The sequence below is a fragment of the Falco biarmicus genome, chromosome 8 (genome assembly GCF_023638135.1).
Source record: "Falco biarmicus isolate bFalBia1 chromosome 8, bFalBia1.pri, whole genome shotgun sequence".
NCBI classification, from domain to species: domain Eukaryota; kingdom Metazoa; phylum Chordata; class Aves; order Falconiformes; family Falconidae; genus Falco; species Falco biarmicus.
In genome coordinates, this window is record NC_079295.1 from 19,330,734 (window position 1) to 19,344,581 (window position 13,848).

Sequence of the window (13,848 nt, forward strand, 5' to 3'; positions counted from 1 at the left end):
AAACTATGTCTGGGCCAAGACCCTGCAACATCTGTTAATCAGAATCGGGAAATGCTAATGAAATGAGAGCTTACAACAGAGGTACTTCTAACAGGTTGCTGTGTAACCAAGAGAGATCTGTGTTATTTGTCGTCTTCTCTGAACTCTTTTACATCTGGATAGAAGTTGCCTGTGTTCATTAGTACAAATTCATGGATAGTAATGAACCAAAAACTGGCAGTTGTTTGTCTGGACAGTGCAAAAGAGTTTGTATGTGCTGTTCATTAGAATTTCTAGAGGTTTTGTTGCAGAAACTCAAAGCGTGGTCTGTATAACAAAAATGTTCTTGAGTAATTTGTGCAATCTGTATATTAATAGAGGGAATTTGACCTCTCTTTTTGAAAAGCCATCACTGTAGTAGTTGGACTATTCATTCTCATGTGTTTATTTCTGTCTTAGAAACATGCCAAAGAAAGAAAAGAAAGACAAGAGAAAGAAAGAAAGAAAAAGAAAGAAGAAAGAAAGAGAAAGAAAGAAAGAAAAGAATGAAAGAAGGAAGGAAAAGAAAAAGAGAGAAAAAGCAAAAAGAACTGACAAAAAGAGAAAGAAAGAGTGAAACAGAGAGAGGACGGAGGAAAGACAATTCCAGTATACTTTCTAGTAGTTTTCAGCAAAGGACTCTAATAATTAGAGTACCAGAGGAGGCATGCAAAGGATAATTACTTAAGAAAAGCAAAATGCTGCAACATTACTGTAAGCCAGAGGAAGAAGGCTATGAAATGCTGTGGGCACCTACACACATTGGGACAACTAAGAAAGGTAGGTGACCATTTACTGCTTTGATACCTGCTTCACTTTAAAAGATTGAAAATGGTGGGGGGTTTAAATCAGAAATACAAATGACACATTTTTCTACGATACTCTGATGTCCTGCTAGCAAGTGTTTTCCAGTCAATCAGTCACTCAAGTAGTCAAAGTCTTTAACCACATAAAAATCTATTCAGAACAAGCTTTATTTACAATGGTGACCTGGCCAGGAAAGCTCACAAACAGCAATATGTAACATCACTTACAGACATACAATCACTGTTGTATATTACTAGAAAGGTCCCAAACATATCACAAGGCATAAATCAATTATATAAAATACCACAAACATCAAATAAACCAATAAAAGAGGGAAGGTCATAACACCACCAGACATGTCATGAATAACCGCCACAAACATCAGCCAGTGATTCATCCATGGTATGAATAAAAACCCAAAAGATATACAAGCAATTCTTGTTAGATGCTTTTGTGTCTGTTAAAAATATGTTACTGTCTTTTAATCTTACCTATTTTACATTACTTCTATTTATATTTCACTAAGAGCATCAATTTTTTTAAATTCTATGTTAAATAAAATTGGTGGGGAGAGTTGTTGCTTGTTAATAAATGTGCATTTTAGCAGGTATGTTTTGCTTAACAATTCATTGCATATATTTCCATGCTTGCTTATAATCAGTAATACTTTGCATTTGGTAATACAGTTCACAATATTATTATAGTGTGGTCTAGTACAGGAAATTGGACATAGGACACAATGGGAGGCAGAGTTTAGTATCATTGTCATTGTCATGTTTGTCTGTCCCCTCCACCCCTGCCGTGGGATATGAACATAATTCAAAAGCAACTAGGATTTGAAGAACGCTACCTCCAGGTAGTCAACATCTCTTGAGAATCTGCACTACTATTTGTATATTAGCAACAAAGAAGGCATATAAAACCATCATTAAACTTGGTCTTTAGCAAGCTGAGAGCTTATACGTAGAACAGCCTATCTGCAATGATTAAATGTGATGATTGCAATCAATCAATTTTTAAATGCCAGATCATGGTTTTCTTAGTGTGTATGTCTGTATAACTTATTCCCAGAAGTCCATGTTAAATGCCTACCAGTCTGAAGGGGTCCTGTTCCTCTATATTGCAAGTGTAATAGACATTTGTATTTTTGCAAGGGCCACAAGAGTTTAACCTTCACAAATTCTTCTTTATTTGATAGGTTTTGACGCATGGTTTTCAGGTTGCATTCAAAGCAGCTGCCTCATCTGTCTGAACGAAATTTTATGAAATAAATAATATAGACTATGGCAATTTCCACCCTCTGTTTAGTACTCCCAATTATTCGACATTAATATAATGTAAATAAACATTACCTTCAATCAAACTTGACAGAAAATTAGATAGCATGTCTCATCAGATCCCGTTCCCAAAAGGGATGTCTATGAGCAACTCATAGCTTACAAGGTGGTCATAATACTGTCCACTATTTACACTCCAGTAGTGTTCAGCTGGTGAGACATCAGTGAGACAAACCTGCTAACTTGGAAACAAAAGCATTTTATTGCTGAAAATGAGATTTGCATTTAAAACTCCTTTATAGCTAAACTGAATGTAATTGAATGGAGAAAGTGAGTGAAAACCTTTGGCTTATTTATATACATCCTCTGCCAGACATGAAGCTTATTCTGAAATTTGCAATAAATAGATCATCCAGACTCTAATCTAGATCTCCTGCTTTTAAGCTGATGATATTGGCTGAAAATCAGACTGCCGTCATTTCAGATTAGTCATTTTTGCTTCATTGATAACATATGCACTTAGAAGCAAGTTCTGTGCATTTAAAAAAAAAAAAATCCCACCCTTCTATGCATGCATTTTTCAGATATAGACCCAGCTAGTATATGCTAACACCAAGCAATTTGTTTTGCAGCATGTCACATAATTCTCTTTTTTTTACACCCAATATCTATGATTAAGAAATGTAATACATACTAAGAAAGTCTTAGATAATTTACACGATGCATTAAAGTGTTTTGCATGAGAATATAGTATGATGCAGACAGGAGAAGAATTATGTCTTTCATTAAAAGGTTTGCAACTCAGTGTGCTATGATATAACTATAGCAGTTTTTCTGTCTCAGTGAAGGTTTTTTATTTTAAACACTGCCTTGAAAACCAAGGGATGCATATGCAATAGCACTACTTTGGCTATATGTTTTAACTTAATATCACCTCTTGGTAATTACACACTGTCAGTTTACCTGCTGTCCCAGGGTTATGGGTGAACAGCCATGCTGTCGCTGTTCTTCATCTCTCTGAATCTTGATGTAAGCAGTAAAATAAGATGGCATTTTTTCATTATTTAACGTCTTAAAAAAAATCCTAGTTCAAAGCCTATTTGAAGCAGTTCATCAAGAATGATATACATTAAGGTCAGGATTAAAAGAAAACCAATTACATGGAAGAAATTTTATTTTTGCCACAGTTCCTTTATGTGCAAATTAGGATGTGTATTTGTTGCCTAATTTAGAAAGCACCAAAGGACAAGTTACAGGGATGTAAAGTAGCCTTTGGAGTAGTTCAGCATTTGTGTTTCCTGAGGAATTTAGGCAGCGGAGTGGTGCACTTCACAAGAAGGCTTGTGTTTGGGGTGAAACTTGAACATAGCTCATCATGCTTTGCACGTCTGAAAAAAAACACTTTAGGTGTAGACTAGCAGCTTGGAAGCTTTTCTGGCTTGGAGTAATCTCCAAGTGTGGCAGCATGTGTATAGGCTGTTCTGCGTCCTATTCATACCTTGACTGTGTTGCTGACAGAATAAAAGACAGAGCTGTAAGCTGATGCAGCATTTTGAGGCTGACTGTAAGAACAGTTTACAAGGCAGAAGAGGTTTCAGCTCTTTGCTTTTCAGAGGCGCTGCAAACCGTGCTTAGAGCCTTACAGATGTCTTTCTCCCATCCACTGAAGTTAAGAACAATTTGCTATGACCATTTCTACCTGTTTTCATTTTCTTACGTTGTGTTGACCGGTTCTTTGTACTTTTAGACTAAATATTTGTTTGGAATATGTAGCTATGGAGCTGTTCTTTCTTTCCATGTCAAAAATCTGCTGTTATTTTCAGGGAAAAAAAGGGATTGTACTTCTTTGTAACATCCAGACATCATAACCAGCATTTTATTGAGCCTTTATCTCAGCATGTAAATAGCATGATAGGTAGTTGTTTCACACCCTCCCCACCTCCATCTAGGTCTACAACATCAGAGGCTAAGTGGGGATATTTTGTTCCCTGCTCAATGCATTGTTTAGCTTGTGGTGCTTTAGACATAAAATATATTTGAGCTTCTGCTGCAAATAAGAATGGTAATACCTATCTAAGAATCTTGTCTATAAACTAAAATGATGCAGATGGAGTTTCACCTTAGGATAATTAATATTAGCTGGCATAATAGCTAATACCATTTTAGCTAAGTGGTAAAAAAGACTGCAATATCTAGTGCTCAAACATAGTTCCTCTGTTTTGCTCTTTCTGACTAATATAACACACAGATTTAATAAATCCAAGGTATGTAAAGGATTTTTCCGTAAGATATTCTGTTAGTATGTGGGCTTTGGTGAAATTTTTCAAGCTGTATTTAAAAACAAATTGAAGAAGCAGTAAATCTTTTGTTGTTTGGCCAGAGCTTACTTGTACTTTGTGCAGAAGAATAATGTTCTACAGTGAGTGCAAAACTGCCGACACTGAGAATCTGTATATCCTCCCAAGACCTTGTTTATAAGGACAAGAAAACTCAGCATGGCTTGTCCTGCACTGACACTTCACCTTAAAGGAGTTGTGTTTCTTCTGCATCCTCCTCCCCACAGACAGTGGCATGTTGGAGTCACAGCCCATAGGACTTGGGCAGCAGTGTGCTCCCAGAGTGAAGGAGAAAACCTCAAGGGACAGAGCTGTAACTACCCCCATGCAATACAGTGTACTCAGATTAATGACAGCAATATGCAGATTCTTGACTAGTGTAATGGTTTTTAAGGGTGTGGACATCTGGATGCCTTTTAATGTAACAGAGCGCTCAATTCAGTGATACCATGCCTCAGGACACCAACAGTATAGTGCTATTTTTGTCTCTGTCTTCCTGCTAACCGAGCTGAATTCCAGACTCCTGTAGTGAGGTCCATTGCCCTCACTTGCTGTCTAGTTAATAATTTGCTGCATGAATTACGAACCATCTCCCAAATGCTGTGGGGATCTGAAAAAGTGAGTGTGACACTGACTAACCTTTTGAAAATGTGGTGCGTTGAGCTCTGAATGAAAACTGTTATTATGGCAATTGGTGTATCCTGGGGGCAGGGGAACTCACAACAGGCTGTTGCTGCTCTTCAAGGAATGGCCTTGTGGAAATGTATTTATTTCATATCCAGTTAGCTCAGATGAATAGTAAATTTTCAATCTATTCAATCTTCCTTCAGCTCAGATGTTTGGAGCAAGTGAGCCACAGCTGATACTTTACCTGATGTAATTCTCCCAAGACCAGGGCTCCAGACCGAGGGTGTCTCTGAAATCACTGATCAAAAATTAGGAATTAAAATTAAGGTCAACCAAAGGAAAACTCCCCATGGATCTTCCTGAGTTCATCTGTGCCACACAATGTCTTAGTGATGCCATGTATCTTGCTCTGCAGCAAATTTGCATGTGATCAATAACTCTTACATGCTGTGACTTTCAACAGTAAAGACGGCTCACAGCAGAAGTCACTGGCAGCTGAATTTTGAATGTATGAAGTCTTACATCCTACTAATCACTACTCCTCTCTGTTGCCAGCATGAACCATCTAAAATGGGCAGTCAAATTCATTGGAAGCTTCTAATTTTGATATCAATCTACCTTAAGTCAACAGCTGTGTAATAGAGGTAGTAGTGCCTGCTTACCTCAGAGAGATAGTAGGATAGATGCTTCGCAGTAAATAAGTGCTGTATTGATAAGGACCACAGACATTCACCTAATAAAAGGAGGACTTATGTCTTCAGAACATGCTTTGAGTAGTGCATAGGAAATAGTTCATGCGTCCATACACTGGCAATAAGGGGAAAAACTGATGATTCAATGGCTTCTTATTTAATGGTCACTGCTCATCATGTATATTAAGTATTACCACATCCAGGAACTTGTCTCAAAAATAGCATGCAGTCATGTAACTAAACACTTTGGTTCAGTGCATACATGCAAGAGATTTGAATTAATTTTGTACAGACTTCCATTATTCTAGCATTTCCTAACTGTGGCATGCTTGGCTTTATAACCTTATTAATGTTCTTTAAGAATAGCTGTGGTGCAAAACTATAGGAATCATTAAACTGAGAGGAGAAGATGGTTAAAGTTTCAATTTTTCAATTCAATTCAATTAAAATTCAATTAAAATTCAAACATTTCTATCAAAATTTTCAGACCAAACTTATATGTTAGTATTTGCCATCCAAGGCAATGAGTATAGGGTCAGGTAAAAACAGTTGTCGAAGCAGATATCTCAATGAGTACAAAAAATATCTTTGTACATTTTCTCAGTATCAGAGAATCTTGCATGTGATTGGGCCTTTTTTGATATTTTTTGTTTGTTTATACTGACACACACAACTTCTGGTGGCCTGTTTCTGTACTCTGACATGACAAAAACTCAGAAGTGAAATGAGGATGGGAACAACCCAAAGAATATTGCAGGGTTACTAGCCTGCATCCTAAAGGCCCAAAACATGACATTTCTCTCTCTCCAGAACATGTCCTTTCTTTATATAAAGATATACATCTTTAGGAGATGCTTATTTATCTATAAACCTCCATCTTCCATAAGAAACTCTATGGGTTCTTATAACAATGTAGATACACCCTGAAACACCTGCCCTGTGAAAAAAATTGTAATGAAGTGACACTTCATTTGAAAAAAATGTAATGAAGTGCCACTCAAATTACACCAGCAGAAAGTTAAGATCTTCTGTGTGTACCATCAATGACATGCTGTTTACATCCTCAGGAAAACATTCCATACAATTAAAATATGAAATGTTAGAGATTTTCTTTCTTAGCCCAGTTAATAGAAAGTATATATAATCTAACATACACATATACCACTGAATGTAGAGGCCTGTTACCTCTGCCTAGTGCCAGCAACACCCACACAGTTCAGCTGATATTGCAAGTGGTTTTCTCCTTAAATCTGCAGACCATTATGAAATGTCAGGCTTCCTGCTGGTGCTCTAAGATGGGAACCAGTTGCAGAGACTGGAACAAGTAATATAGCTAGCCTAGCTTACAGCAGTGCTACCAGAAGTGTTTGCTTTTATTTACTAAGAATTACTTACCAATTTCACGTAAACCCTGTTTCACTTGTCAGTGAAATGGTGAATCAGAGTTGAACATCACATGAAAACAGACAGCTTGTCTATGATTTCCAAGTTAATATGTTAGTTAAATGGAATGTGTCCAATGTTACTCTGATTTAAAATAATCTCACCCCAAAGTGATTCAAGTTTTTAGTGTTGCATATTCTCATTCAGCTGGTGCAGAGATGTCATTGTCACTGTGTGGCAAGTAGGTGCTCAGCAGTAGTTTTGCTCTGTACTTCTCTTCATTGCTATCAAGTTTCTACACACAAAGAACTGCAGAACAGGTTTTTAGTTTGCCTTTGTGTCTAGAATTTACATATTAATTTGAGCTGTAAATTATAGAAACATGCAAATTGTACAGTATAAAACCATTAGATATACTGAGTTCCACAGCTTCTAGTAACTTAGTTTGTATAAATAGAAAAACTATTTTTAAGTGTCAGAGAAAATTACATACTGTCTCAAAAACCGAGTATTATGTCTTCAAGGAGTAGTTACCGCGCGCACTAAAGGATACAAGAAGCTCTGTTCTTTCATTATATGAACAGCTTTTGAAAATTATTTGCAGTACCTCCTGATGTCATGACAGAAGAAATAAAAGGGTCTGTTTCTGAAAGTTAGCAATGCCTCTTGGATCCTGAGTTCTGTACTCTAGTTCCTGAAGGTTCTTAAAGTCTCTTAATGTAGTTGGCTAGGTTGGAAACTGGAAAATAAAAGGTTGATAATATAATAGTTCAACCCCTCAGCTTTGCAGCTTGTACATGAACATGTATGCCCAGGAAGACTCTCCTAAAACAGCTGCCTTACACCCCCTAAGGAACTCAAAATACACTGTTAGAATTTGGTCTCCTATTTACAGGTAGGCCATTTTCATAATCTCAGGAACAAACATGCTGGTATCTACAATTATATTTTTTTAATAATGCTTATTTTTAAGATTTAAATTCACATAAGCAAGGGCAGAGACTCTATTTTATGTTGGCATCTTTTTTTCAGTGATATTACAGTGTATTGAATGTAGCTATGTGATCATGATAAACATGACTCTCTTAAAGCCAATGGGAGCCTTTGATATCAATAACCTGATGATATCAATTGCCTTAGCAGAGATTAAGTGCTTTGTTAAAGGCTTGTTTTTAAAAGTTAATTCTTACTTTTGGTACATTCTGTTGAAATTTCCAATTCTATCCATTTTACCATGTGAATTGAGGGTGTGTTATAGCAACAGAAACTATTTGAGTGCTACAACAGAGGGGTTTCGTCTTAGAACTGCAAGCCCAAGTTAACAGAACTTCTGGAAACTAAGGAAAGTACAGTTCTAATAACTACCCTGTTTGTTCCACAGTAAATATACCTGCCTGCTGGCTGAGGAATGTGCCCTTAGACTACTGAGGTTGAATGCATCTGTTCTATTCCTGCAGAAATAGGATTCCAGAATTGGAAGTCTTGCATCCACGAAGGTGGATAGCAAAATTCCTATAAATTCCAACAGTCAAGGATTTATCCACATACTTAATCTCCAAATGGGAGTTTAACTGTAGTCTCTGACACCATCTACAGAGATAAAAAGTACCTCAGAGTGGGATCTGGATTTTTTTGCCATATACTTTAAACTTTTATGCAAAACATACTGATCATAATTGAAATATGTTCTTTCATAAAATGATTTTACCCCACTACCATTTATGCATCTGTTTCAGCAGCAGTGTGCAGAGCCATTACTAAATAAACAATCTCTAGGCTCCCTGTAATAAATTTTACACAGTTCTAATCTTTTAACATTTCTGGCACTGGTATCTTTAATTTTGAGAAAAACAAGGTTTGCCCATATTTTAAAATAACGTGGCTAATTTACTAAATGTGTAGAATGAACAGCGCTTATTGTTAAGCTTTAAATTGACTTAAAGAATGGCAGAGAAAGAGGTTTTTATGTTAGCATCTTTTTTCCAATGATATTACAGGGTACTGTAGCTATGTGATCATGCATAAACATGACCCTTCCAAAAGAGGCTGCTGGCCTTAGAAGCAGTTCTTACTACTGAAATTATAGAAGCTTGGATGGCCAACAGTATCAAGAAATAATTGCAACTTTATCAGGCTGTTCTCAAGTAAGTGCTGTCACTGCCTGAACCTGGTGATAAATTGCATTGATCATGTAGGTTACAGAACCCCTATCAATATCAAAGGAAAGACATTATAGTTTGACAGTGGTGTCTCCATTGTCAACTTCTGGAAGTATTGTACTGTACTACATAGAATGGCTCATTTAATAACTGTTTATAAATTAAACAAGCAGAAAAATTATTCCTAGCTACTTAAAATACTTGCAAGAATTCTTAGAACGCTTAGTTAAGAGACACTTCAAATTAAGTAAAAGTTTGAACTCCGGATACTGCAATAATCTTGGCCAATATTATTGCAAGTAATGAATTGGTGAATGTGCACTGTAGGAGGCAACATCAGACTCATTTTTTTAGGAACAGTTATTTGTATGGGAGGGTCACATGCTGTATATGTCATGGTCAGTTAATAGCAGCTACAGAGGAGTTTCCAGAAGCTGTGTGGAAACCCTGGCTTCAAAACTGTCAGGAATTTTTCATATTGTAGCAAGATTCTGATGCTGTATTCACTTCTTAGCTGTGTTTTAGGATTGCTACAAAGCTTTGAGATTGAACCTGCAGTTCTAATATTAATATGAATGGTATGTCAGGAGGCTGTCACACTGGATGCTGCTATATACAGGGAAAATGTTATGTGAGAGTACTTTATTAATTTTAAGCAAAAGGTGGAATTCACAGTGAAGTCAAATCTTCCCCATAGGCCAGGCTGGTAATGTTCTTAAGCCTTAAGGAAATCTTTTCTCACCCCTCCTGATGTGAGAAGCTAGCCAATTTTTTTATTTTTTTGAAGTTATTCTTAGGAGGAAAATTAATGATCAAGTCAGAAATTTTCATTTAGAAACTTCTACTTTCTTAATATGAGAATATAAGAACATGATGGGAAGAGTTTTAGTTTAAAAGTAGCATGAAGTGAGGGTAAGTATTGCCATTAGTCTAGCAACATTTTTTCTTCTGTACTCAGTATTGATAAATACAGAATAGACTCTTTTGCACTCAGATCTGTGAGTAGAAATTGACTCTTTATAGGGAAAAATCCAATATCCAGGTCCTTGTGCTTCTTGTGCCTAGTAAACAGGAAAAGTTCTGTGTATTTTGATACAGCTTCCCTCCACACCCTTTTTTAATTTATTCAGTCCCGAGTCTTAAGAAATGTGTCACTTGGTCCTTGGCCCCATCTTAGCTAGCTTCAATGTGGAGAGCTAGGGATTCAAAATAAAGTGTCTCATAGGTTATGTCTGCTAACAAATTTCCACTAATTGACATCAAACTGGTTAATTTCCATATAATAAGTGTTGATTGATTCAAGGGCTTGACTCAGCTGGCCAAGACTGTCCTTACAATGATCACTTACGCGCTACCTTTTTGGAACACAGTGGAATATTTAAGGCCTTGCCAGCTTTCAAGGATGCTGGGAGTTAGAACAATGTTTTTAATCTTGGCTACTAATTACGTGGCAAAGGTATAAACTGGGCTTTGCAAATCATTATTTCCATTAGAAAGGTGTTGGAAGCAATTCCACTGAGGGCTTCCCTCCTATTTATGCAGCTGTTATTCCCATGGGAGGAGGCCATTGCAGTCGTGGCTGAAACATGGGCTTCTGTTCTGTTTCCACAGCACTTGGAAGAAAAACAAAACAGGACTAATGAAAAACACACACGGGAAATGCTTTATTATTTCATCATCCTCACCTACTGAGATCTGGCACCACTCTGTGTTTAGGAAGAACTTCTCCCGCCCTCTCTCTCTCGCGCGCAGTGTGGTTGTATAAGGCTGACACTCTGTCATTTCCTGTCAGATCATTTCAGAGGAATTTGCTCTTATTTCCTCCCAGCCTCATCCCCTCCTCCTGGCCTCAGCCTTGGCTGCATGCCTCAGCAGCCATGCTGTGTTTACTTAACCGCATGGAGCGTTGGGCTGCCTGGGCTAGAAATGCTGGGGCAATGCGCACACACGCACATCGTGAGCTCGCTCGCAGGAGTTCACATTCACACTCAGGAAACAGACAGCAATTCTTTTGTGAACAAAGCATGCAAGGTCCAAAGCCAAACCTTATGCAGGGTCTTTGTAGACTGTAGATAGGCGAGTTCTAAAATTTTTCATTAAATGTGGACAAAAATAATAGATTTTTTTTTGGCCTACAATCTCTTAAGTGAATTTCTCTTGGAAGATGCATTTCACGTGTTCAAATTAAGGTATATGCTGAATTAATATGTGTATCGTGGTATTCATAGTACATGACTACAAATTAGTTTGACATTCAAATAACCTGTTAAGATTAGCCAAACACGCCTGGCTCCAAGATATGTACCTACAGCACTGCATATATACATGGTTACTGCTACTACTTTTTCTACTTTGGCATGCCTGTAACAGACTGGATAGATTAGCTAAAATGTCCATGCCTTATAAATGGTGTAAAACTATTCTAGCACCCAACAATGGCGTGAAAATAAACCATGCAGAAACAGGACATTTATACTTGAATGATGTGTGAGCTTTTCAGTGGGTAAAGTGGTCACAGTTCATTGTTTAAAAAAAGTAGTCTTAAGTCACTAATAATGTCCACACCAAGATTTATGGCAATGGAGAAAAAGAACTAAGTAAACTATCTGACTGAGAAGTCATTTCTTCCTTCCCTGGCAGCATAGGATTTGTTTAAACACTGTTAGGAGAAGGCTAATTAAAATAATTTTGCCAGAAGTCTGGGAGATTGCTAAGTCCAACACCAGCTCAGTGCTCTTGATCTGGAATGACAACTTGTTTCCTAATATAAACTAGAAGTTTCTTCCTGGTACTGGTAGAAAATTAGAAGTCAGACAGAGAAATAACTCCCTTTGACATAGTTATAACAATAACCATTATTTTGAGTAGAAGTCATAAAAGAAATGATAGTTGACATTTTATGACAACATTTAAGTTTTATTTAATATTGTTGCTGGTATTTATTTAATTTAAAGCTAATGGGCTATCTGCCAGGCCAGAGCAAGAATGAATAGTTTCTACTTATGATAGATTTTTCTTGTCCAGAATACAGTCAGAGTTTAGAGTGAAATCATGCAATCACAATCTGTATAAGATATTCTTTACTTTCATTAGCTGGAATTAATGTTTAGTACATATCCTTTTGTAATCCAATACAATATTAGGCAAACAATTGCAGGTTTTCATTATATGATTCATATTTTATTTGCTTTCTCAATTCCATTGTACATTTAGTAGAGAGAAATAATTGATACAAACAAGAAAATAGCAGGATTTTATTTCCATTTGCTGAATATCCACAGCATTAAACCTTAAAATCTAATATTAACACAAAGTTTAGATTTTTCCAGTTTCTAAATTTATAAAATGGGAGTTAGAGAAATTCTCAATTCCCAAGCTAAAATTAACGCAACAATATTAGAAAGTTTACCCATGTGTCTGGAAGTGTGCTATTAATTTTGTGAAATAGCTATGTCAGGTAGGCACAGGTCTTTCTTTAGTAAACCAATCTACCAAACAAGATACTTTACTTTTCCTGAGTAATGATGGTAGAAATATAAGCACTTCTGTATTTTTTCCATTTTTAATCATGATGTTTTTCTTAAGTCAGAGGTACTGTCATGTATGGTTCTTTGTTTTCAGGACTATTTCTTTATACTTTTAGCTTTCTTGAGTTTTATATTCTTATATTTCTAGGTCCTTCGTAGTGATGATTGACCAAAACAATAAGTAATCTCTGTGGAGATGTTCTAAACAAAAAAAAAACCATTATGTTGTTTAGCTCTGGATTTACTTTTTTTAAAAAAGAGAAAACCTAAGGAATGTAAGAGTAGCTTGCTATTCATAGTAAAATGGTATGGAAAATTTAACACTAATGCTGACATCTCATCTGAATATGATCCTGCTCACAACCACCAAGAAAAAAGATTTTCTTAAATTTTACTCATTACTTAAATGTATTCAGGAATTCTTTTTAACTCTGGTGAGTTCACTGTGTAGAATTTCCTGTGAAGTATCCATTACATGGTACTCAAAGTCTGAGCTAAGTTTCTTAGAGGTGATTGGACAGGGTGTAATACTAACCTTGACATTTTATGAATGCTGTCATGGACTGTATGGTCTCACTGTCTCCTTTTGAAATACTGTGTTTCTTTCTTGCTGGAGCAATCTGTGAGAAGGATGAAAATTGGTTATTGGTGCTGGGAGCTGGTCAAAGGCATTACAACACAGAAAATTAGGATGTTTGAGTCCACTGTCCTCCTGCAAAACGGAAATATCCATGTCATTTTTAACAGATGCTTGTCTAATCTGCTCTTAAAAGGCTTGCAGGGATGGAAACTCCTTATCTGCAAATTATATAAAAGCCTAAAAGCCTATTTAATAGCTACAAGATACAATATTCCTTTAAATATCAGGTTTTGGAAGAAGAGAAGAATTGAAGTCTTCCAGATGGAGAGAGATCACTCAAGAATTTGCTGAGGTTGCCAGAAAAGGACTTTCACTAGCCACTAGTGACTAGGGCCTCAGAAACTGTAGGAAAGTAGACCAAAAGAAGGTGGGATTGAAACAC

General features: G+C 36.5%; 1 long non-coding RNA gene across 1 annotated transcript in view; it reads left to right on the top strand.

Annotated features, from left to right (window-relative positions):
• The first annotated feature begins 445 nt into the window (after positions 1-445).
• LOC130154421 (uncharacterized) overlaps positions 446-13,848 on the top strand; it is a 180,717-nt gene continuing 167,314 nt past the window's right edge. Inside the window, exon 1 of the long non-coding RNA XR_008823736.1 lies at positions 446-798. This is a non-coding gene — a long non-coding RNA (uncharacterized LOC130154421). The remainder of the gene's footprint in view (positions 799-13,848) is intronic.